At 40.1% G+C, this 27,257-nt stretch overlaps 1 protein-coding gene across 6 annotated transcripts in view; it reads left to right on the top strand.

Annotated features, from left to right (window-relative positions):
• LOC137290394 (uncharacterized) overlaps positions 1-27,257 on the top strand; it is a 376,153-nt gene that overhangs the window by 188,210 nt on the left and 160,686 nt on the right. For 5 of the 6 annotated variants that reach the window (XR_010957209.1, XR_010957207.1, XR_010957213.1 and 2 more), the window contains one exon: positions 26,247-26,297. The gene's annotated coding sequence lies outside the window, so the exon portion shown is untranslated. Of the gene's footprint in view, positions 1-26,245; positions 26,298-27,257 lie in introns of those variants that run through there. The other variant, XM_067821311.1, reaches the window with a different exon arrangement.

Consider the following 27,257-nt stretch of genomic DNA (forward strand, 5'->3'; position numbering starts at 1 on the left):
ATGGAGGTGGAGATGGGTATAGGAATGTAAGTATGGAGGTGGAGATGGGAATAGGAATGTAAGTATGGAGGTGGAGATGGGTATAGGAATGTAGGTATGGAGGTGGAGATGGGTATAGGAATGTAGGTATGGAGGTGGAGATGGGTATAGGAATGTAGGTATGGAGGTGGAGATGGGTATAGGAATGTAAGTATGGAGGTGGAGATGGGTATAGGAATGTAAGTATGGAGGTGGAGATGGGTATAGGAATGTAGGTATGGAGGTGGAGATTTGTATAGGAATGTAAGTATGGAGGTGGAGATGGGTATAGGAATGTAGGTATGGAGGTGGAGATTTGTATAGGAATGTAGGTATGGAGGTGGAGGTGGGTATAGGAATGTAGGTATGGAGGTGGAGATGGGTATAGGAATGTAGGTATGGAGGTGGAGATGGGTATAGGAATGTAAGTATGGGGGTGGAGATGGGTATAGGAATGTAGGTATGGAGGTGGAGATGGGTATAGGAATGTAGGTATGGAGGTGGAGATGGGTATAGGAATGTAGGTATGGAGGTGGAGATGGGTATAGGAATGTAAGTGTGGAGGTGGAGATGGGAATAGGAATGTAAGTATGGAGGTGGAGATGGGTATAGGAATGTAAGTATGGAGGTGGAGAAGGGTATAGGAATGTTGGTATGGAGGTGGAGATGGGTATAGGAATGTAGGTATGGAGGTGGAGATGGGTATAGGAATGTAGGTATGGAGGTGGAGATGGGTATAGGAATGTAGGTATGGAGGTGGAGATGGGTATAGGAATGTAGGTATGGAGGTGGCGATGGGTATAGGAACGTAAGTATAGAGGTGGAGATGGGAATAGGAATGTAAGTATGGAGGTGGAGATGGGTATAGGAATGTAGGTATGGAGGTGGAGATGGGTATAGGAATGTAGGTATGGAGGTGGAGAAGGGTATAGGAATGTAGGTATGGAGGTGGAGATGGGTATAGGAATGTAGGTATGGAGGTGGAGATGGGTATAGGAATGTAGGTATGGAGGTGGAGATGGGTATAGGAATGTAGGTATGGAGGTGGAGATGGGTATAGGAATGTAGGTATGGAGGTGGAGATGGGTATAGGAATGTAGGTATGGAGGTGGAGATGGGTATAGGAATGTAAGTATGGAGGTGGAGATGGGTATAGGAATGTAGGTATGGAGGTGGAGATGGGTATAGGAATGTAAGTATGGAGGTGGAGATGGGAATAGGAATGTAAGTATGGAGGTGGAGATGGGTATAGGAATGTAGGTATGGAGGTGGAGATGGGTATAGGAATGTAGGTATGGAGGTGGAGATGGGTATAGGAATGTAGGTATGGAGGTGGAGATGGGTATAGGAATGTAAGTATGGAGGTGGAGATGAGTATAGGAATGTAGATATGGAGGTGGAGATGGGTATAGGAATGTAAGTATTGAGGTGGAGATGGGTATAGGAATGTAAGTATGGAGGTGGAGATGGGTATAGGAATGTAAGTATGGAGGTGGAGATGGGTATAGGAATGTAAGTATGGAGGTGGAGATGGGTATAGGAATGTAGGTATGGAGGTGGAGATGGGTATAGGAATGTAAGTATGGAGGTGGAGATTTGTATAGGAATGTAAGTATGGAGGTGGAGATGGGTATAGGAATGTAGGTATGGAGGTGGAGATGGGTATAGGAATGTAAGTATGGAGGTGGAGATTTGTATAGGAATGTAAGTATGGAGGTGGAGATGGGTATAGGAATGTAGGTATGGAGGTGGAGATGGGTATAGGAATGTAAGTATGGAGGTGGAGATGGGTACAGGGTACATCAATGTAAGCAGGTGAATAGCGATGGGTACAGTAATGTAAGCACAGGACTAGAGATGGGTATAGGAATGTAAGCGGGAGAATGGAGATGAATACAGGAATGTAAGCAAGGGAACTGAGATGGATATAGGAACATAACCATGGGAGTAAAGATGGATATTGGAATGTAGACAGAGGAACGGAGATGGATACAGGAATATAACCATGGGAGTAAAGATGGATATAGGAATGTAGACACAGGAACTGCGATGGATATAGGAACGTAAGCAAACGAATACCGATTAATGTAGGTATGTAATCAAAGGAAGGAAGATTTATATAGGAATGTAAGCAGGAGACTGGAGATGGGTACGGGAATGTTACAAAGGAATATAGATAGATATAGGAAAGTACGTAAGGGACTAGAGATGGACACAGGAAGGTAATCAGGGGAATATAGATGGGTATGCGCATTTAACCAGGGCTGCTGAATGATAAAAGAAATAACGATGTACAGTGAAATTATGACAAGGCATATATAAATGTATCACCCGCCCGTAAAGATTGATATGATTACATCATTGATCGCAAGAGGATGAAACACACGCCTGCCGATGGTTAATATGTGCATCACGTGGTACACACGTAACTATATTCTACATTTGATATTGGCAGCATGAGAAAAATTGTATATAGATACATATCACCTACACCTAACTACAGTAGATTGTAATAATAACGTTATATAAGTCTATTATACCGACAGAGAGATTAACTTGGTAACACTGACACATTGTATGTAAAGATATTATCCAGAAAGAGATTAAATTGGCAACCCTGACATATGCTATGTAAAGATATTATCCAAGAGAGCGACTAAGATGGTAATACATATTGCATAATTTATTTTATTATAAAGATATTATCCAGTCAGAGAGATTAAATTGGTTACTCTAACACATTGTATGAAAGGATATTATCCAGAGAGATTAACTCCGTAACTCTGACATGGTGTATATATAGATATTATCCAGAGAGAGATTAACACGGTAACTCAAACATGATGTGTATGAAGATATTATCCAGACAGATTAACATGGTAACTCTGACCTGGTGTTATCCAGACAGAGATTAACATGGTAACTCTGACATGGAGTCTATGAAGATATTATCCAGACAGTGATTAACACGGTAACTCTGACATGGAGTGTATGAAGATATTATGCAGTCAGAGATCAACATGGTAACTCTGACATGGTGTGTATGAAGATATTATGCAGACAGAGATTAACATGGTAACTCTGACATGGTGTTATCCAGACAGAGATTAACATGGTAACTCTGACATGGAGTCTATGAAGATATTATCCAGACAGTGATTAACACGGTAACTCTGACATGGAGTGTATGAAGATATGCAGTCAGAGATCAACATGGTAACTCTGACATGGTGTGTATGAAGATATTATCCAGTCAATGAGATTAAACTGGTCACTCTGACACACTGTACTGACATATTTTATCCAGACAGGGAGAATAGATTGTTAGCTGTGACACTTTGTATCCAGACAGAGATTAACGTGGTAATTCTGACATGGTGTACATAAAAATATAATTCACTCAAAAAGTGGTTCTATTTTCATTAAAAGTCGTCAGATAGAAAAGGGCACGCAAATATGTAAATATATGTAAATTTAATCCACACGTCCAGATGTGAAAGAAGTATGTCCATGACAGGAATAGTCAGACGTATGTAGACGTGACAGGAAGCACACGAACACCATCTGGAGATAAGTATCAGGTTTTGCATACAAATATTCCCAATCAAACTGGACTCAAACATATTTTGAATTGTTTAAGAAATCACCAATTTTACGCAGTTAAACATTTATTGATACTAATGTAAAATAAAATAAATAAGGTTTAGGCACTTGCAGTCTTCCTTTCTTTGTTTATTTCCTTGCATGACATTCAAAGTTCTTAATAACAGTGAACTTTAATTGCAGTTCACTATTATCGCCGCAAAATACTGACTGAATGATACTCAATCACCATGATGTGCTGATATAAAATGAAATAATGAAGATGCACTGTTTGTTTGATTTTTAAATAATTATGATCCGAATACATAAATAATGCAAAGTACAGCAGGGATTATCTCATACTTTAGATACTATTTTGACCTGTCGAATATTATGTATATTAATAAAGGAAAATGATTCATTAGAAGACTTGCTTTAAATAAGAACTGTTGTATTGTGTCAGCATAATTTTGTCAATCGACACCACCCGTACAGTTTCTATTCGAGATCACGCAAGGTTTCTTTGGCGAAACTGTTTCAAGTATCACTGTTTCAACTTTCATAGATGCACCTTACCGAAAAAATAGTTTGTTTTCGCTATTTTTGGAAAGTGGCTAAAATGTTCGCATCTCGCTGCTCAATGACGCTATGCGCGAGAGACTTTCCCAAAGTTTGCAAAGGGAGCTAAAAATAGACCAAGGCCCGTCTGGCCCTAAATGAGCATAAACTATTCGCCCGCTACCGGTGTAGGAAAGGGAGATCGAGAGCATTGCAATACAGGTAAAGCAAAACTGTTTTCATTTAGTTGTATTTAATTGTGAATTAACACTATTTTAGGTAAACTTCTTAAAAATAAATGCATTTTTTTCTACTCACGTCCCGCTTGTAATAGGATCGCAACATGGCGGTTTAAAATCGGTCACAAATGAATGTATGTCAACCCATACTCGCGCAAGCCTAAATACATTTCGAGCGTTCTTAATACACTTTCCCAAACTGGAAAGCATAGTTAATCCGAAAGGTATGCTAGTCAGAGAATTCATGAATTTCATTTTGTTTTAGGTTGTCTTTTATCTGTGCTCATAAAAGTCAACTAAACTTTACAAGAATAGTTTAAAGCTAGAACCAGTTCTATGTGCAAAATACATGATTTTTGAAATGTGATTTAAACAACTAAACAGTCCTATCCTCAAAGTGCATGCTTTTAATAATATTTTAATAATATTTGTTTTTTTAATATTGATTTTATATTAAAGCTTACTTTGTTGGTTGTCTTTTGTATTTTAAACCTGGCCTTTTTAGATTAAATGAGACACTGAATTCATTAGTTAAATATATTTTTTTCAAAAGATTATTAGCTTCCATTTTTCCTTTGTAAGCATGGGTTGCTTCTTGATCATGTACCTTCAACATACACCACATCTCTCAATGATAATTAAACTCTAATACATTAGCCATGAAGTCAGCCCTTTTTCAGTAAACTGAAGTTGCTATTTTCAAAATATGAAAGGTCTTACATGTTACAGAGGTCTTACATATGACAGCCCAACTTCAACCAGCTCACATTCATTGCCAGATGCAGCTGGTCTTTAATATCAAATAGTGTGAAAATGAATGTTTGTGTTCCTGTATGTCTACATAAAATAGCTTTACAAGAAAACAAACAGTTAAAAAGGGACAAAAATGTTTTATGAAATTCAAATGAAATAGTGTTGACTATGACAAATTCTCTGTAAAATTCTCGATAAAGTCCAATACTTAGAATATTCGTTGAATGCCTTATCCATCATATGCTTTCATGGTGCCAGCCTCTCTACGTTTGTAAAATGCATATTTATATATTTTCTTCAAAATAATATTATATCTTGAGAGTTTTAAAGCTCATCTCAAGCCCTATCTATTTGGGAGGTAATAAAATTTACTTCAGTTGTTATATGCGCTTAGAGCTTACTCATGAGGTGTGGAGATCAACTCTGTACAGATGTCCTGGTTATTATTATTTTTATCTTTGGCAGATTTTATCACATACATTCATAGTAAACGAGTGCACTAAACACACAAGCTCCTCGTCTGTCGTTGGATCCCACAAAAGCAATCCTTCACGTTTATTGTGACCTTTTAAACTGTCCTCATCTCCAGCTTACGTCATCAGTGGGAAATTATAACAAAACAGCAGTTTCATGAAACATAACTGAAAAATAGGGATTAAATGGTTTGTCAAAATAATTGTTCTCAAATTTTATTTCGATAAGAGAAATTAAAATATGTATGTACATGTACGTTGCTACATTATGGAGTCAGATTCTAGTTTTGCACTCTAATGCTAGGACATCAAATTTTAATTTGTAATACTCCTTGAAATATAATAGACTATGCGTAGTAGATAGTATCAGCGCATGACATACGGAATCTGTCTGTTCAAGTATGTAAGCAGTGTTCCGTGTACTATTTTTTATAAAAAGGTACATGCAAACAAGAACGAGAAACAGGTGAAAGAATAATCATAATCAGTTTTAATCCTGTGTTCAGTTACTCAAAAGGGTGATGTACTGAGTTACATGACATGATTCATTCGTCAACACATTTTTTTCCGTTAAAGATAAACGTTCAAACGAGTATAATTTTCATCGTTTCATTATATTGTTAATTATATCTAAATGTCAACAATTTCCTGGTGCACATCATCCAAACCTTTTGATAGAACAAGCACGGCAATATAGAGACAACTGAATGGTGGCTTTTTCGTCAACTGCAAAGAAAGTTTTGTACAAAGTGAGTACATGTCAATGTTATAAAGTGAAAGTAAAACAATGGAAGAAATATAAATTATATCTACAAAGACATTTAGCGCAAAAATTCGAATATTTATAATCCTGTTTTGTTTTTTTTGGTGAAATTCAGCCTTTCAGAATCTAGAACATGAAAGCGAAATATTTTTCTATTATCTTAAAGTATATATAATTCAACACTGTTGGAAAGTAGCATATCGCTGTTGTTGATCTTGCTGATGTTGTTGTTGTTGTTGTTGCTTCTGATGTTGTTCGTGCTGTTATTGCCGTTGTTGCTGTTGCATAAATTCATACTATGAACACGTTTAATGCATCTGTGCAATCTGACCAATGCAGAAAATGGAGAAAAAAAACACTTTTCATCCCACAGGCCGATATTGAAGGATTCGACCTTTGACCTTTGGTGATACACATTTAAATCAAACCTCGTAATTATGCAGCCTGTGAGTTATCTAGAGATTCACAGATATACATATATATATATCATGATAAGTATTTTGTGCATACATTCTGCTGCATTCATTGGGAGGAAAATAGTCTAGATAAAGAAACATCCTATCACTGCCTCCATCATGAAAACATATCAATAAAATAATTTATTAACAACATGCCTACGATTGCCTTATTAAAACGTGTCTATTCTTGGAATTTCTCAAGACACATTTAAAGTAAAAATACCATATCGTGAAAGAAGCTTATCACAGCTGGACCCTGGCAGCGCACACGTGGCCTATGAATATTCATGAGTTGCCGGACTAACTCGGATGCTGATTGGTCGCTTTAATCTTCTGTTCGAACAGTAAAATATTTTGACATTTGAAGGAGTCAGACGGGGACATTACATGATGATTTATAATGGCAGCCCTCTTGGGGGAGGTGGGGGAAGGGGCATGGCCGCTTTTCGTTTAGTACGGTATTTTCTATATATGTTATAAAATCGAAAGGTTTCAGCAGAATTGTGGCTCAGCGTTGGTATAATTGTATTTAGCAGTGCCTATAATATTTCTAAACATTATAGGTTTATTTGAACGTTTTACTAACAGAAAGACAAATAAAAATATGTGTTCAGATAAATACATTAATCATTTATAACTCACCAACGCCTTCATTTAGATATGCAGCCGTGGCATACGTGCATTGTTCCAAGTAACAGTCACTGACCTTTGACATTTCATGCGTGGCGTTAGTCCATACTCTTTCTTGCCTTAAAAAGGTCTCAGTATAGACAATCCATAAGTTCACATGAGCACGTTGAGATTTACACGTGTTAGTGTGGAGCTTAACGTACAAAAATACAAACTGGAAAATATCTAACCACTCAGCTGAAAGATTAATATTTTACACCTACGTTATAATTCACTATCGCATGCACGCGTAAGATATAAATAGCAGCCACGAGAACTTCCCACTTTCCTGAGACATCATTTCTAAAAGAGTGCATCATATACTTCCGACTGTAACATGCGAATGTGTCTGTGATAGCATATCAGATTATGATGAACACCAGGTGTCCCAATCGCAGCGTCTGATTCCAACATTCTATTCATAGGAAAGCTTACGAATGTTCCATTGTGGATAGGTAGAAAGCAGTTTCAAATCTGAAGCCACAGAAGCAAACGTTTGTCTGAGGCAGTTACATAATTTGATTCCTGGCATATGTTCCTGTGTCATGTTATGAATAGGGTTATGAATTTGATCGTACGATATCGTATCGCTAACACATGGTATAATCACTATTTCATTATACCCACTTATTTGGGTATACACTTGTAAGCGTTTTGTGTAAGTGTATCATCAAAAGGATCATGATTTTCAAGATGATCAGACTGTCAATTGAGAGCGATGATCATTATGTCAGTCACTGGATTTCAGCAACAGACACGACTGAATGATATTTTGTCACTCTTTTCCGTTTGAGTGTATATTCTTCACTTACAGAGACTTCCGGTTAGGACGTGTACTATTCGCAGTCACCCCGGTTCTAAGACACAAATATACACACAGATAGACAAACACATATGCACAAGCATACACACACAGACACACACAGACACACACAGACACACACACACACACACACACACACACACACACACACACACACACACACACACTGAGTTGGAGATTTTTGTGGGTTTCTTTTTTGCGTAGGGTTCGAATCCCCTGAGCCCCCTTCTTTTCGAAATTCCTGGATCCGTCCATGGATACTCAAATACTGATTATGTTTAGTTTTACATCTCCTGACAAGGTATTGTGAATGAAATTTATTCATCTGTATGTTCTTGAACAAACATCCAAGCAGTATCTTCTGTGGAAACAATGGTAAACAGAACCACCCATCAGTATACGGTTATGACAAACTCAGAGGGATCACTCATCTTAGCTCGTTATAAGCTCGTTACATAGCTCGTTCTAAGCATCTAAATTAAAAGATACATCAAGTTGTCGTGACAGCAACTATTAAATTGGTAAGCGTGTTGTGTAGGTGTGTCATCATTTGGATCACAAATACCAGCTCGTTATATCCATCAGCTCGGTATAAGGGTAGACGTAGTGTACGATATGTAAGGTACTGAGCGATGCATGTGCATGTTAACGCCTTGTGGAATACAGAATATATCTACTGGAGAAGCTTATTACAAGCGAGAATATTTATCTGCAAACATCAGCCTTAACCTGTCACCACAGGCAGTTCTATTAGAGCAATAACTCTTCATTGGCATCACCACAGGCAGTTCTATTAGAACAATAACTCTTCATTAACAAAGTCCAGCGTATTCCTATAATTCTTAATGACCAGTTACACCTTACACAAACTGTCACTGAATATCTCAGCAAATGGAGGTTAGTAGTTATAACAATAAAGCATACTTTCTGAAACATCAAGTTCACAGAAAAGCGTTCAACGTGCATTTGTCCAGATTGACAAATGTCTGGATTGTCGAGTCAGGGTGACAGTGTACTATTGTGTACTATTGTGCTACTGGACTTACTCAGCTGTTGTCCAAGTAAACGACCGTGAATATACTCAGTATATTCATATCTTCTAGGTCAATATGATCGTGTCAGTATATTCATATCTACTAGGTCAGTATGATCATGTCGGTATATTCATATCTACTAGGTCAACATGGTGACAGTATATTCATATCTACTAGGTCAATATGATCATGTCGGTATATTCATATCTACTAGGTCAATATGGTGACAGTATATTCATATCTACTAGGTCAATATGATCATGTCGGTATATTCATATCTACTAGGTCAATATGGTGACAGTATATTCATATCTCCTAGGTCAATATGGTCGTGCCAGTATATTCGTATCTACTTGGTCAATATGATCATGTCGGTATATTCATATCTACTAGGTCAATATGATCATGTCGGTATATTCATATCTACTAGGTCAATATGATCATGTCGGTATATTCACATCGACTAGGTCAATATGATCGTGTCGGTATATTCACATCTACTAGGTCAATATGATCGTGCCAGTATATTCACATCTACTAGGTCAATATGATCATGTCAGTATATTCATATCTACTAGGTCAATATGATCGTGCCAGTATAGTCACATCTACTAGGTCAATATGATCATGTCAGTATATTCATATCTACTAGGTCAATATGATCATGTTGGTTTATTCATATCTACTAGGTCAGTATGATCGTGTCAGTATATTTGTATCTACCAGGTCAATATGATCGTGCCAGTATATTCACATCTACTAGGTCAATATGATCATGTCGGTATATTCATATCTACTAGGTCAATATGATCGTGGCAGTATATTCACATCTACTAGTTCAGTATGATCATGTCGGTATATTCATATCTACTAGGTCAATATGATCGTGGCAGTATATTCATATCTACTTGGTCAATATGATCATGTCGGTATATTCATATCTACTAGGTCAATATGATCATGTCAGTATATTCATATCTACTAGGTCAATATGATCATGTCGGTATATTCATATCTACTAGGTCAATATGATCGTGCCAGTATATTCATATCTACTAGGTCAATATGATCGTGCCAGTATATTCATATCTACTAGGTCAATATGATCATGTCAGTATATTCATATCTACTAGGTCAATATGATCATGTCAGTATATTCATATCTACTAGGTCAATATGATCATGTCAGTATATTCATGTCTACTAGGTCAATATGTATATTCATATCTACTAGGTCAATATGATCATGTCGGTATATTCATATCTACTAGGTCAATATGATCATGTCGGTATATTCATATCTACTAGGTCAATATGATCATGTCGGTATATTCATATCTACTAGGTCAGTATGATCGTGTCGGTATATTCAATACAATATTGGTTACTATAACAACAATAATATGTTTATATACAATCTGTTACTACTATCTCAATAGTGTATTACTATGCGATGTTTTTTTTCCTCAAAAGTACATTCATATTCAGTAGTTTAGTATTTTCTCAATAGTATATTCATGTAGGATAGGTTAGTGCAGTCTCAACAGTATATTCATATACAATGGGTTAGTGTCAGTATATATGACACTATATCTCAATATTATATTCATATATGAAGAGTCAGTGTTATCTCAACGGTATATTAAAAAACAATGCATGTTCATATACAATGAGTTAGTGCTATCGCAACAGAATATCCATATACAATGAGATAGTGTATCTAAATAACGTACTCATATACAATGGCTTATTGTTATTTTAATAGTTTATTCATATACAGTGGTTTAGTATTACCTCAATAGTTTTTCCATGTGCAATGGCTTAACATATTCCCAATAGTATATTCATATACAACGGTTTCGTATTATTTCAATAGTAGTTTCATATACAATGGGATAGTATTGTCTCAAGAGGCTTTTCATATACAATGGGATAGTGTTGTCTCAAGAGGCTTTTCATATACAATGGGATAGTATTGTCTCAAGAGGCTTTTCATATACAATGGGATAGTGTTGTCTCAAGAGGCTTTTCATATACAATGGGATAGTGTTGTCTCAAGAGGATTTTCATGTACAATGTGACAATATTATCTCAACAGTATATTCATATGCAATGGGTTAGTATTGCCTCAGTAGTATATTTATACACAAAGGGCCACTGTCATTTCAACAGTATATTCGTATACAGTGGATTAGTATATTCTCAATAGCATGTTCATATACAGTGGCTTAGTTTTATTTCAGAAGGATATCCATGACTGTTGGTTGGTATTATTTCAGCCGAACTTAAATGCAATGTGTTGGTATGCTCTCAAAAATGTTTTAGGTCAGTATTATCTCAGTGTCATAGACATATACAGTGGGTAGTATTATCTCAACTGTGTCTTTTGTTTAAAAGCGTTAGCGTTGTCTTCATAATATGTCAGTGTACAGTGGGTTTGTACGGCCTGATTAGTACAGTGACGTGTTAGTGTTATGTCAAAGTTTGGATTCGTGCCGTGTATGAACATATCTTACCCTTACATTTGGATTTAATCTTTAAATGATATAAAACATCCCACTCCAACTAATTTATGATATTTTGTGTACGTTTTTTACGTACTAAAGATGGGGGTAGGGGTGGGGGAGTGTTTTGAGCCGAGTTGAGCTCATCTCCAGGGTTCGATTTCACACATTGGTACAATGTATGAAGCCTGTTTCTGGTGTCCCCTGCCGTGATGTTGCTGGAATATTGCTAACAGTGGCGTAAAACCCAACTCACTCACTCACTGACTCGGGATAACGAATTCTGTTCAGTACACAGAACTATGAATGAAAATTACCAATTTACCTTTAGATTCTAATAATATGTACTTCGTACGCAGATTTATGAAACTTGACAGAAATATGTCAGATTAACAATTTTGTATTTACAACGGCAAATAATGTGGACAGCAGCAAGAAGAGAATACGTGCAGTCGAAGGATCAGTGTTTAAGACAAACGTTAACGTTACTTGAAGTCTAATAATTAGACTTACCGTCGCCAGCTGTTCGTCCTTGATCCAACATCCTCAGAATCAACGTCATCGACACAACCTCAACAGCATCCTTACACGTTGTTGTGCAGTCTGTGTCCTTTTTAAGCCTTTCGTCGTTCTTTAAGTGATTGTTGTTTAACGCATTATATAATAGTAATTTGAAGGCGGTCTATAAGTCTAGGCCAGACAACCCTGTGACTAACAGCATGAGCATCGAACTACACAGCTGAATGGCGGTTCACAACCAGGTCAGAAAGCCTGATCACTCTGTATAGTTTTTGAGCTCTAACGACAAGCATGGGCTCCTGAAAACCAATTCTAAACCGGATCTTTCGAGATCATAAACGTCACAAGATATTACCATCCTTGGTGCAGTCTTAAACACACGTCTTCACACCTTCACCTCTTCACGTCTTAATGTCTTCTCGTATACTTGTTTATAAAATCTGAGATTTCTATAATCACTATACAAGAATCGGTGCTGTGTTAATATTCAGCCTCATCGACCCAAATATATACTTAAAGTCAGTTTGACTGCATCTGGGGTGACCACACAGTGGTCACATGACTTCACCTTCCAGAATGCAGAGACTGATCATCTTCAACAACGAGGACATTAACGGCACCAAACCACACCAACGACAGAACTATCAATTACCGCCATTCGTGCTGACGGTACCTCTCGGAACTGTGTAGCATCTTAAGTATTCTTCTCGGCCTGTTTATGCAATTATTTCACAACAACGTTCACAACATAAACATCACAATAATCAGAGGCCTCCACAGATCTCAGATGCCAGTGACATGTTCGGAGTCGACGTTGGAACACCTAGAAATAGCTCCAGAAAGATCCACCGTCGGTTGTATTCTACGACAGGTGGTATCCTCGCCAGCGTCCAGAATTATTTGACGTCCTCGACGTCATGAATAGGGACAACTACTGAACGTCGACCCACCGTGGCTCGCACTCTACAGCGACAGCGGAGTCCATGTAGGATGCTGCATTAACACGTCGGTCACTGAATATCCTCACCCACCGTCTAGAATTACCAGCACCATTGTCATCAAAAGAAACAACGTTTGAGTTTCCATCCAACGTCACCCATGACGGCAGAGAGTACCATTCACGTCATGCAACTGCAGGATTCTTAGACAACATTACTGACATCGACACAGCTGTGTCGGCGGCACCCGGCCTTCGACGACGGCAGAGGTAACCAGATTGAACTGTACTATCATAAAGTAGGGTACAATCAGCATGGCTCTTTGACAAACACATCAGTAATTACGGGTTTCGGGTCTGGCCTCCGCTTCACGTGTTGCACAATTCACGGTGGTCTGCCTGCGTTTCTAAAGCTCAAGCCATTACGGTGTGAGTTACGTCCCCGGCTCGGGACGGGTAGACTTCCCCGTGTTGATACTAATCCCTGATAAGGGCCTGCCAGTGACAAACAAGGGTCCTCCACCTCGGCGAGCGGGGCTCTGGATGTGTTCAACGATTTGTCACAACAAGCTGCTGAAGGAACACTCGAGTTGGGGAAAGTCTTTGTACGGCTGCGTGAGGGCCCTCAACTTGTATACGTAAAAAACTTTTTGTAGTCCAAGTGGGTCTCGCACAAAAATAATAAACAACAAAGAAAAAATATCTGTGAGTGTTCTTGGCCTGGATGAATTACATCACGATAGTGATATGATTTAATTTCAGAACTTGTAATGATAATGGTGAAAGTGATAACTATTTAAATGACGACGACGACGACGACGACGACGACGATGATAATGGTTTTGATGATGTGGGTGGCGGTGATGATGACGATGATGATGACGATAATAATGGTTTTGATGATGCGGGTTTGCGGTAATGACGACGACGACCATGATGATAATGATGATGATGTGGGCGGTGGGTGTGGTGATGATGAGGGTGGGAATGATGACGACGACGACGACGACGACGATGATGATGATCATCATCAACATCACATGTTCAACAACTCAAGATGAAATAATGGCCACCAAAGTGTGCCTTTGAAATCACACAACGGCAACCGCTATATCCACAGACTACAGGTTGGGGCGTTTGAACAACACTACTCTTTGAGAGCACAGACCCGTCACGCTGTAGACCCGGCTTCGATTCCCACATGGGAACAATCTGTGGAGCCCTTTTCTGGTGTCTCCCGTCGTGATATTGCTGAAATATTGCTAAAAGCGGCGTAAAACCAAACTCTGATGGGTATAACTGATCGATTCAGGCTATCTCCTTGTTTAATTATTTTATCTCGTGTAATTATATCCTGCCTGTGGTCAAGGCTGACCACATGTGGGCATAGTTGGCCGTGTCGTCATTTGCACCTCTTTATTGTACCAGGAACCTTTATGGGGTCGGATGGTCAGGCTCGCTGACACATCGTATCCCAGTTACGCAGATCGATGTTCATGCTGTCGATCACTGGATTGTCTGGTCCAGAGTGGATTATGTACATGCCACCGCCATGTGGGTGCAATAATGCGTTAAATAACAAACGAATAAACGAACATCCGTGATGTGTTCCTCTTTGTGGTCAAGTTACCCATCCTCACATTACCCATCACCACCAACAACCACCATCACTTACCTCTCACCACCCACAACTACAATCCATCAGCACCTGCCGCTCACCACTCACCAGCACCTACTACCCACAACCATCTGCCTCCCACCACTACCAACCACCAGCACCTACTGCCCATCACCCGTCAGCACCTACCTCCCACCAGTACCAACCACCAGCACCCACCTGCCACCACTACCACCCACCAGCACCTACCTCCCACCATCCACCCACCACTACCACCTACCAGCACCTAGCACCACCTTCACTCGTCAAACACCACCGCTATACCAGCAATCACACACCAGTACCAACCACTTCAAACTAACCACCACTACTAACCAACCACTACCAGTCACTACCAACCAACTAATACCACCTACCTCAATTCCCCACCAGCATCCACTTACCCCACCTAGATCGAGATGAATGACGATGGTGATAGAAACAAACAGACAGATACCATGGAATAAGTGTCGCGAAGCAATTACTCTAGAGATAAGTGTTGGCAGGAATGCGAGGCAATATCGCGTTCATTGCGGCAACTACATTAGAAATACTAATGACTACATTTAGAATTAAACGTCTCGCTCCGCTGAACGCTAAACGATGGAAAGAGCGCGCATCGGAGTGTTCCTGCTGTAGCTGTCGTAGACGTCGTTGTAGAGGTAAGGACACGTTGTGGTGCAGACTGTATTGTGTTAGATTGTGTCATGAGAAACGTTTGTGGTGCAGACTGTATTGTGTTAGATTGTGTCATGAGAAACGTTTGTGGTGCAGACTGTATTGTGTTAGATTGTGTCATGAGAAACGTTTGTGGTGGACCGTTCGCTATTGTAGGGAAATCTTGTAGTAGCAGTATAGTAGAGTCAGTTTGAATGTGGCAATCTGGTTGAGAAATAGCCTTTTATGCCACAGACATTGTATCCACCAGTTGAGCTCATGTCCAGGGTTCGATTCCCCAGATGGTCACAATGTGTGAAACCCGTTTCTGGTGTCCACGCCGCGATAGTGCTAAGAGAGGCGTAAACCCTAACTCACTCACTCATCCCCAGGCTTCTTTGATAAAGCAGTTACAGTCACGGGGGAGGAGCAAGGGTCGGACTAACGTGTGACTAGTGACTGACTAGTGACTGTTTTAAGGTGTATTGGCAGACAGTACATGATCCTATAGTACCGAGTGCTATCGGGCGAAATCGTCTATCCTGTGCTTGTCTCACGTATTTTCTGATCTCATGGCAAGGAAATCCCGAGAGTTGACGTCTCCTAAGGGACGTCTCGCGGATTTTCGCTGTCAATAATTCCACGTGTGTCAGGGCCAGTATGTAACAGATCATGACCCTGTTCTCGTGTTGACCCTCACTGGTGACCGCTGCCTGTATTGTCTCACGTGGACGAGGTGATTAAATCTGACAGATGGAAAGCCAACCTCGCTGAGAAAAGACACACACACATGCACGTACATGCACCCACGAAAGCCATATCGTGGAACAGCCTTGTAGTTAAACCGTTTGCTTGTCACGCCGACGACCTGGGTCTGATTCCCCAAAGGTTACAACGTGTGAAGCCCATTTCTGGTGTCCCCCGCCGTGATATTGCTGGGATATTGCTAAGGCGGCATCACATTATATCCACTCACACACTCAACTTGTGGTTGAAAACATGAGCACCTGTAGGCACAGTGTTACGACGCCACACAACACACAGAGATAGACAACTCATACTATCTCCTGCTATCACCGCTGGTGATAATGAATCATCATAAACACCCCCAATAATACGAGTTTTTAAGACGTTAGGGGTAACAGTTTGAAGTCAGGGGAAAATCTGGGTTAAATTTGTTGTTCTGGAATCCTTGTGGTTAGAGTTTGGGGATTCACACCACCGTTCCCCAAATAAGATCAACGCTCATTCTAAATCACGGGATTGCATGGTCCAGACTCAATTATTGATAGGCCAACGCCGCATTGCTGGAATGCTGTTGAGTGCTGACTCGAACAACATCGTCGTCGTCGTCGTCGCCGTCAGCAACATATTCGTTGTCACTGTCATCATCATCAAGGTCATTATCATCATCATCACCATCACCACCAACAACAACGACAATTTAACATGAGCTTCTCCCGTCATATCGAAGACGCTGGTTCGAATATACAACCCTCCATATTTGCAAAACCACACGCACTAACTCGCACCTTTCCAGCGTGATACCCATATGGTAATTCCAGTTAACTTAGATTTAATCCCTCTCATCTTCTACACAACAAATCCCCAGTGTATATGTTTGCTCACTGCGTCTACTTGTATTGACAACAGCAGCCACTTATATTTCAGGGAGTTTTTTAATGTGCTATACATCTGTTAGCAACTATAATTGACCCCTAAATGAAACGTGTAAGATATTGCCTGGAGGCTTTGAGAGATACTTCGTGCTGCACCTGCAGCAACAGTCTGTGAGAGTGCAGAACCTTCGAGGTAACCTGGAAGTGCACGTGCTAACGTTACCAGTTTTCGTAACGACAATAAGCAGGGAACGGATATCTCGTTCTGCACGTGCTACCAACAGCGAGGGGTGGCTCGTATTGCACGTGCTAACACTAGTCTATCTGACTGAAATGAACACGAGGGAGAGACCTCGTGGTTTACGGAATGAAATTGCTATCAGCATGCTCGCATCAAACATTATTGATCGGTGGGGAGATGACTTTCATCAGCACTATTTTAAGAATTTCAAAACTCTCAACAATCCTTCACTGAATGTGATGATGTAAGGAGCTTCCTCATTAAGCACCACCACACGTGACAGAGTCCAACTTCACGTGGGCAGATGATGCTACACTCGGCAATTTCCGTCACAGACGTAAGAAATCCGGCACAAATGCTTCCAGTGGAATGCATCTTTTTGAAAACATTTCCGTCATGGAAATTGCTCGATAACCATATGTTTAATATACCCCTAATGCCAACAAACAGAGAAGTGAAAATAACAAATTTAGCAACATTTCAGAAATGTTCTCAATCCAGAAGTGTTTTTTTGTGTGTGTGTGTCACCGGTGGCCAGAATAATTTTTTTACCCCAAAAACACCTGAGTTGGTATTAACGTTTCACGGACGATGGTCATCATAACGTATGACTGTCATGATCGGGTGGTCAGGTTCGCAGACGTGATTGCTGTATGCCATCTTGTCCCTATTGCGTGGATCGACGCACGCTCATGATGTCAATCACTTGATTGCTCGACCCGTTGTAGACTGTTTACGAACAACCTTTTGAATAGTGCCGTTTGTGGTGTTCAACAAACCAAAACGTGACACGCGAGGAAACCTAGCCTCAACAGCTCTTCTCTGTTTGAAAACTGACCTCCTTGTTAAAACGGATGACCTCATTGGGAAAGTCTCTGCTTGATACTTTCCAAATCTGGGTTCAGTTCCCAAACGTTACATATCGCGCTTAGTTGTTTGCTAGTCACGCCAAGAGTTCAGGTTCGATTCCCAATAGGTTTACAGTGTATGGGCCCTTTTCTGTCGCTCCCAGCGAGGTTGTCTGAATATTGTTCAAAGCGGGTTGAATCCAGGTTTTCTTATTGAACGATTTTGTAGGTTGGAAATGCTTTGTATGTTCACGTGTCACAGCAAGAAGCTCAAATAGTCGGATGTGACTGACCAGCGAGTTCGTCAGGTTCCTTGTTTTCTTTGGGTCAATCACACCCTGGAGCCCTCAGCCCTGAGTGTGCCATGCCATCTGTTAGCTGTAACATGAAATCCGTGTCTCTGCCACGTAGTGTGTAAGCTTCAGTTTGATAACTGTTTGTGTGCCATATCGTCTTGGATCCTCTAGAATGACACCTCTTTGTGTGCCATGTTATCTGGGAATCTTGAACATGACTCCTGTTTCGTGTCATATCATCTTGGATCCTCTAGCATGACACCTGTTTGTGTGCCATGTCACCTTGGATCCTCTAGCATGACACCTGTTTGTGTGTCATATCATCTTGGATCCTCTAGCATGACACCTGTTTGTGTGCCATGTCATCTTGGATCCTCTAGCATGACACCTGTTTGTGTGTCATATCATCTTGGAACCTCTAGCATGACACCTGTTTGTCTACCATGCCATCTGGGAAACTCTAGCACGTCTCCTGTTTGTGTGTCATGTCATCTTAGATCCCCTAGCATGACACCTCTTTGTGTGACATGTTATCTGGGAACCTTGAATGTGACACCTGTTTGTGTGTCATGTCATCTTGGAGCCTCGGGCATGTCACCTTTTTGTATGTCATATCATCTCAGAGTCTCAAATATGACACCATTTTGTGTATCATATTATTTCGGAACCTTGAACATAACACCTGTTGGTGTGTCATTTCATCTTGAAGCCTTTAGCATGACACTTGTTTGTGTGCCATGGCCGATGGGAACCTTTAACGTGACAAATATTTGTGTGCCATGTCATATTGGAGCCTTCAGCATGTCACCTGTTTGTGTGGAATGCTCTCGTTGACTTGTAACTGACACTTGTTTGATGCCAACACCTGGGTTATTTAACAGAACACCACGCTGTGTGTATCATCTTGGAGTGTTTTTACCAAAAAATACCATGACACCTGTTTAACAAACGTGTCCCTGATCACCATTTAGCATGAAATCATTTTGTGTTTCACCACATCGTTTAGCCTACAACATGGCATCTGTTTGTGCGTCAAGGGGCCATGACACCATTAGCATGACGCATGTTTATATCGCATACATCGTGTCGACAGGAGCGTCACACGCTTCAAGTGATCAGGGAATCATGTCACATGCTAGGTTTTACCATGACACCTGTGTGTGTGTGCCATGCCACCTGCTAAGCTTTACCTTGACACCTGTCTGTGTGCCATATCATCTGCTGTTTTACCTTGACACCTGTCTGTGTGCCATGTCACCTGCTATGTTTAACCATGACACCTGTTTGTGTTCCGTAGCATCGTGGTACGTTTACCATAACACCTGTTTGAGCGCCATGTCATCTAAGCTTTACCACGACACCTGTTTGTGTGCCATGTCACCTGCCATACTTTTACCGTACCACCTGTCTGTGTGCCATGTCACTTGCCAAGCTTTACCATAAAACCTATTTCCGTAACTTATTCCCTGTGAGCGCCTAGCGTAACATCTGTATGTGTGACAAGTTTTCATGGAGCTTTTAACATGACACCTGTTTGTGTCACATGACCTGTTGGAGCCTGAAGCAAGACTCTCTCTGTATTTTTTCCATTAAGTGTCGTGCCCTTGTGAGCTATGCTCCATATCGATGATCAATAAATATCTTAAATAACACCTGTGTGGATGCAGCGATGTGTTGGACACCTGTTCATTAATCATCTGCGGCGACGTTGCTGATGAAGCTGATGCTGAGGACGCTGGATACGTCATTCCTCAAATATTGAACAACTGTTCCCTTACTTTACCTTCCAGTCTGTCACATCAACCCATTAGAACATTTGTCATTGTCGATCAACAGACTGTGTGTTAGAGTAACGCTAGTCCTATGTTCGACTCCCATGCATCAATAAGTCTTAGGGAGCCTCACTGTTTGTAGTGAATGGGGTTTTACGCCGCTAATATTCCAGCGATATCATGGCAGGGATGTGCCAAAATAGGCTTTACACGTTATATGCAGATTGGAATGGAACCTAGGTGTTCCGCGTGTCGAGAGAGTGCTTTAACCACTGCCCCATACTAATGATAAAGATGAGCTGGAATATTGGCAAGACTCTCACGGGCGACATTGTTCTATTGATTTATATATTGAAATCTGCAAGTAAGAATAGCAAAGCACATTGTTGCTCGCAACGACGACAAAGACACCATTGACAACGCGGACCTCAGCACCAGAGCAGGTGCTCCCGTACAAACTACCCTCACGTGACATGGTGATGGTTGTTACCTGTTCACCTGTCACTCAAAGTCGAGTTTACCTGGACAGGTAAATCTTGATTGTATCATCGATCGTGTTTTGTACCACCATAGTAGAAGTCCTCTCAAAATAACATTCGCATATGGCGTCTTTAGTTTGTTAGGTCAAGAAAGTTCAGTTTGGTGTTTATATAGAATATCAACCTGGTCGCAAAAGATGAAAGAAAACGGCGTGTCCTTTGAAGTTGATTGGATGGATAAATTGTCAGCCACACAGATGCTGTGTTGTTAGATTTTACTTAATCGATAAATGAGTTCTCTGCCTGTACTTTAATTAGTGGTTACGATGTATAATATAAACATCGTCCTTTGAGTCGGAATCGGTAGTTTCAAAGGCAGTTTTCAAACTAGGCCACAAATATAAAAATGTACATACATTCTTAACTGTATTAGAACGCATAATTTGTTTGAGTTAAAGCAACGGAACTCCTGTAAATGTAAATGCAGCTCCAGTTAAGAACAGTTTAAAACCGTTGGGAAAATTTTTATTTTAAATACGGGCAGAATAATTCCAGGAAACTGTTTTGAAATTTGAACTTGAAAGTTTCAAGTTGAAAGTTCACGCTCGCATTGAAAGGGAGGCAACTCCATCGCTGAAGCAACTGTCGAAATATTCAAATGCTTCGGTTTGGGGTAAGTCGTTGAAACAGACTTTCGTCTCCTAATTATTTGGTCTAGCCTTGAGAATCAGACTTTCCACGTAATTCATCATGCTTTATCCACTTCAAGCGATACATGCAACAGAATTTCTGTACTAGTTTGAGGATACATGCGTTGTATGATATAAAAGTTCAAACGGGGTTTTCAATCTGATCAGAGCGAGGGCATGCTTTCACTGCCCTCACATTGTTGAAATGAAGTCACTCGTTCCTGATTTCCAAGACGTCGCGGTTAGGATTTCCTGGTTAATTGATAAGGAATATACCTGTTTAGTTCCAACATTGCTTCCTATGTCTGCTGATATTTAGAATTTTAAATCTCTAAATTATTTTGAATTGCCGATATGTTCGTTTGGAAACCTCATGATTGCAAATACAAAGTATACCTGAACGTAATAACCATGTTAGTTTGACAAGTTCAGTCATGTTAATATATCTGAACTTAATAGTTCAATCATATTTTGCCGTATGTATATCAGAATACGTTTTGTAAATTTACAATTTTTTTTTATTTAATACTGTCATTATTTAACAGCTGGCGAAAAAGGCCAGTGTGCATTTCAGTGTTTTTAACGTGTGTGGTGTGTATCAATATGGTGTGGTGTATATCAAATACCTGGCTACCTCAAGGGATATATGTTGATGTGATTATTCAGGTGTGTTGTCGGCGTACCAGCTACCAACTATTGCTGACGTAGACATCCGTCGTGGCGAGGTTGCAGAACATGGCGCTTGTGCTGCCAAAAATCACAATATATGTAGAAAACCTCACGGCAACATAAAAAAGACATACATAAAAATCTGCCTGGAGAACACCATGCTGTCGCTTTGCCTTGTGTGGTGTATGTTTCATTTTGTACACACCCTTACCTTGACGGACAAAGGAAATGGGCGACATTGTCAAGACGATTTTGTGAGACTGAGACCAGAAACTGGATATCCATATCCCTATCCATATCCATATGCAAAATCTCTTCAATCTCAGTCTATATCCGACAGTTACGGTAAATAAAACAGTGTAGGGGACCAATCATCTGTAAAGGGGAGTGCGATGAGTGTGTTGGGTTTTTTGTCACATTAATATTCTAAAAGTAATACCCTTTCCCCCAATTCCCCAACGTTGTAAATTTTATCTTGACGCAAAATGCAAAAACACTATATTTTTATTTTAAGACTTAATTTTTCACTTTCCTTATTCTTAAAATAGGTGTCTTATATTTTCTTTTCCTCATCATAAGAATGTCAACATTCCAGACTTCCTGTAAGGCCACTTAATGAATAACCGGTTCCTAATGCTTTAATTTAACACACACAAAATATTCAAAACATTTAAAACCTTTCAGCCGACAACCCAGTCTTGATAATGAATGACTACTTATGAAAAGGAATCTATTTTTATCTGTGTGGAATGTCAGAATTGGTATCGTTTCGTGAGGTTGATTTTTTGTAACTCTTTCAAATATGTTTCACAGTAATACCCCACGCTCTCGCCATGTGATAAAACATATTCAGGTGCGCCTTGGCGAACCCCAACACCAGCCATATTTTGGCGCCGATACCTGAGGAGGTATGGAGCAAATATAGATTTTGCCCCCGCCTATGTCTCTAGATATAGAATGGCATCTAATACAAACACATATTGGATGAAACTTGGTTTCATTGAATCACATGTAACGCCTCGTCATCCGTCAGTGCGACATTGATTCCATCAGACTGTTATCCCAGCACAAACTGTACCTTGGTCTGTGCTTACACGAAGGTAAGCCCAACTGGCCTGGGTTCGATCCTACGTGCTTTGAGTGTATGCTGATATTCCCATCGTTTTAAGGTTTAGCATTTTGACAATTTGCAGCCAAACCCTTCCCTCACCAGTGATTCCAGTTGATTCCAGATAAAACTGGATCCAACTTAATCCTCGGCTTTAATATGTATGGTACAGGGAGGGCCAGATCTCATCTCACGTTGGTCTGGTCTCTATTAAAGCAGGCCCGACCTCATCTACAGCTCACAGTAATGTACAGACATATATTTACTTACTATCTCGTCCCCCACCTTCTCTGTCTCTCTCTCTGTCTCTCTCTCTCTCTCAATTGTACGGCATTGCTATACGTAGGTGATGGAATGTTTTTATTGCACTTATCCTTGGTCCGCATACTACTTGGATTATATAAGCCTACATACTATTTGCATGATATAAACCTACATACTATTTGCATTATATAAACCTACATACTATTTGCATGATATAGTTTTCATACTCTTTATATGATGTAAGCCTACTAACTATCCGAAACACGTGAGCCTAAAAACCACCTGAAACATATATACGAATACTTAGTATTTGGCGGATAGAAGCTTTCATATTTTTTGGCTGATGTAAGTCTAAATAACATCTGAAACATGTATAAGCCAACTTACTGTCTGAAAGGCATGTAAGCCTAGAGAACATTTGGAAGATATATGCCTGAATACGTTCTGAAGCATATTAGTCTACATGTTATCCGAATCATATAAGCCTACTTACTTTCTGAAAGATATAAGCCTCTATACTTTCTGAAAGCTATAATGAATGCTGTATATTATTTAGAGCATATTAGCTTACACATACTATTTAGAAAATTTATTTGAAGAACATCATATTTTTTGTTATTAAATGTTAATAGTACGATAAATATTGTCGGAAATCGCCCTTTGTCATTCCTTTTTTCATATGCAAACACGAATTGGTTAATGTAGATGAGTTTTAAATTTGACACTGTATATATCTTTCCTCAGTCGTTGAGGGGCGGGGGTAGCTTAGTTGTTGAAAGGTTCCTTCGTCCTGGATCGATTCCCAAAGTGGTGACAGTGTCCGATATCGATTGATTCGCCTGTCTTGATATTGCTTGAGTATTGCCACTCAAAGGAGGTAAAGCCCCACTCACTCACTCAATCTTAAATGGTTAAATGCTGAAGGCAACCTAGACGGTGTCCCTGACGTTTTGTTTGCTATGAAATAAAGACCTCGATTTGAGAGTTCTCTGTATTTATGCCAAAGTAACTCATGCACAGTTGAAGCCCCTGTCGTTTGGGGAAGGTAGGTTAGCCTAGAGGTCAGAGCGTTCGCTCGTCACGCCGAAGACCCGGTTTCGAATCCCCAAAAGAGTGCAATATGTGAAGCCCATTTCACTTTATCCACTCACTTACACAGCCTGCCGTGAGACAGCAGGGTGTAGCCAACAAAAACGGCGTAAAACATTACTCAACCAACAAATACAACCTTAGCTTCAGCTCATTTCAGACGCGTTAAAGCCCCGGCCTCGGACGTCAGGGTTGCAATGTCAACTGGATTATTAATCTCTGCATCTTTTATTCATAGCTAGGGATTCATAGTTCGTATTTATTCATTTCTTCTGAATCGGTGTTTGATGCTGTTTAACGTCTTTTTCAACGCTGCATGGAGTACGATACACGTTGTGGTGACGAGATCGCATACCACTGCACCATGGCATGCTGTGACTTTCACAAAGATTAGTTGTGCGGAAGTAGCATCGGCTCGTTGTTTGGCAGTTTTAATGTATGTACTAATACTGTATGTATATCTACCTTGACCCGGAACGAAAGGTTTGATTAAAAACACTGAAAATGAAAAAGAAATGTCCACATTCGTTGTTATGTCACCTGCAAAATCACCTGTTCATCTTAAAGGTTTCTACTCAGCAACTTTTGAACATCGATAATCCGGACAGAGTAAGTGACACTGACTTGAGTTTTACGCCGCTTTTAGCAATATGCCATCAACATTAAGGTGGAGAACATCAGCAGTGGGCTTCAGACACTGTATCCATGTGGGCAATAGAACCCAGGTCTTTGGTGTGACGAGCGAACGCCGTAACCACTAACCTACCCCACCGCACCTAATGCTGACACAGAACAGAGAGATGGGTCGCAGATTATCAACAATAAACCAAATATATTCCAAACTCTAATGGTTCCAACACATAGCGTAATAATATTGTCATAGTAACGGTTTTTAAAGTACGAAGTAGTGTAATTGTTTGTGCTATACATTGGCTAAGCAAGCATCGCATGAGAAATAAACAGATCTGGCTCGAGGAATACAGACCCGGGGAATAATTGACGTAGAACAGACTATTCAGGGTCACTACCCCGTGCGGACAATCTTAGGTGCCTTGGATACGTCATGTATATCAACTGCTTGTTTATTGTATAGAGCGACGTTTTGTAGATTCTAGCACCGTTTTCAAGCTAATACTGACTACAACCAACTATTGAGAAGTATCATTACATAGTGTGTTGTGACAACCATCAGACTGGTATTAACAGTATGTACTTAATAGTAAGTAACACACAATTTGATAAGGACAGGTGGAAAGTAAGAACAATGCATAGCACTGGATGCCAATAAGCAGGAGGGGTTAAGTTGTGAAAACAGTAAAAACAAGCTGATTGGATGCAAACTGATAAAATCTATAGCTTTGTAAGCTTGGTGTGTAATAAGTTGTTATCAATAAAGTCGTATGGTTTATTATCGACTCAACTTCTATGATGCCGATCATAGAATCATGGTTACCATGGTTACACTGTCCTGTTTTCACCGTCTACTAATGACCAAACAAGGAATGATACAGCGTTTTTTTCTCAACAGTACTGGAAGTTCGGTGTGTGAAGTTGGAAGAGACCCCTGTCTGAAGATATGGTAAGATATACTTAAAAACCTACATAAAATGTATCTGCCTCTTATTAAAACGCCTTCAGTACAAACCACCAGCCATCTTATCTGTCCTTCAGTACAAACCGCCAACCATTTTGTCTGTGTCTCAGTAAGACTATTCACCATCCTGTCTGCTTCAGTAAGACTATTCGCCATCCTGTGTCTGCTTCAGTAAGACTATTCACCATCCTGTCTGTGCTTCAGTAAGAATATTCACCATCCTGTATGTGCTTCAGTAAGACTATTCACCATCCTGTGTCTGCTTCAGTAAGACCATTCACCATCCTATCTGCTTCAGTTACAATATTCACCATCCTGTCTGTCCTTCAATACAAACCACCAACCATCCTGTCTGTCATTCAATACAAGCCACCAACCATCGTGTCTGTCCTTCAGTACAAACTACGAGTCTGTATCTGTCAGTACAAACCACCAACCATTTTGTCTGTCCTTCAATACAAATCACCAGCCATCTTGTCTGTCCTTCAATACAAACCACCAACTATCTTGTCTGTCCCTCAGTAAGCCTGCACTGTCTGTAAAGCATGGCGGTTAATGGTGCCAATGTCCAAGCTATATGACGTCAAGCGTCTCGTTACTCTCCAGCCGTTTGCAGGAATGCGAGGCAATGGCCTAACACATTAAGACTTCCAGTAGGCCATGTGGACGGAACAAACATTGTCTATATAATTACCATTTCATTAAACTGCTTTAACGGGTTGAACGGCTTTGTTCTCGTGGGTATCGCTGACGGCTACAAGTCTTTAGCTATCCTTGATTCGTTGCACAGTTATATATGCATTTGTACCTTCTGCTGCTGACCAACACAAGTCACATGTAATTGAAAGAGCAAAAGAGCTGCTCATTTTCACATTTAATTTTGTTACTAACAGTGTCTTAGAGAGTCACATTTTCACATTTAATTTCGTTAATAACTGTTTCACA

Source organism: Haliotis asinina, chromosome 1 (assembly GCF_037392515.1).
Source record: "Haliotis asinina isolate JCU_RB_2024 chromosome 1, JCU_Hal_asi_v2, whole genome shotgun sequence".
NCBI classification, from domain to species: Eukaryota; Metazoa; Mollusca; class Gastropoda; order Lepetellida; family Haliotidae; genus Haliotis; species Haliotis asinina.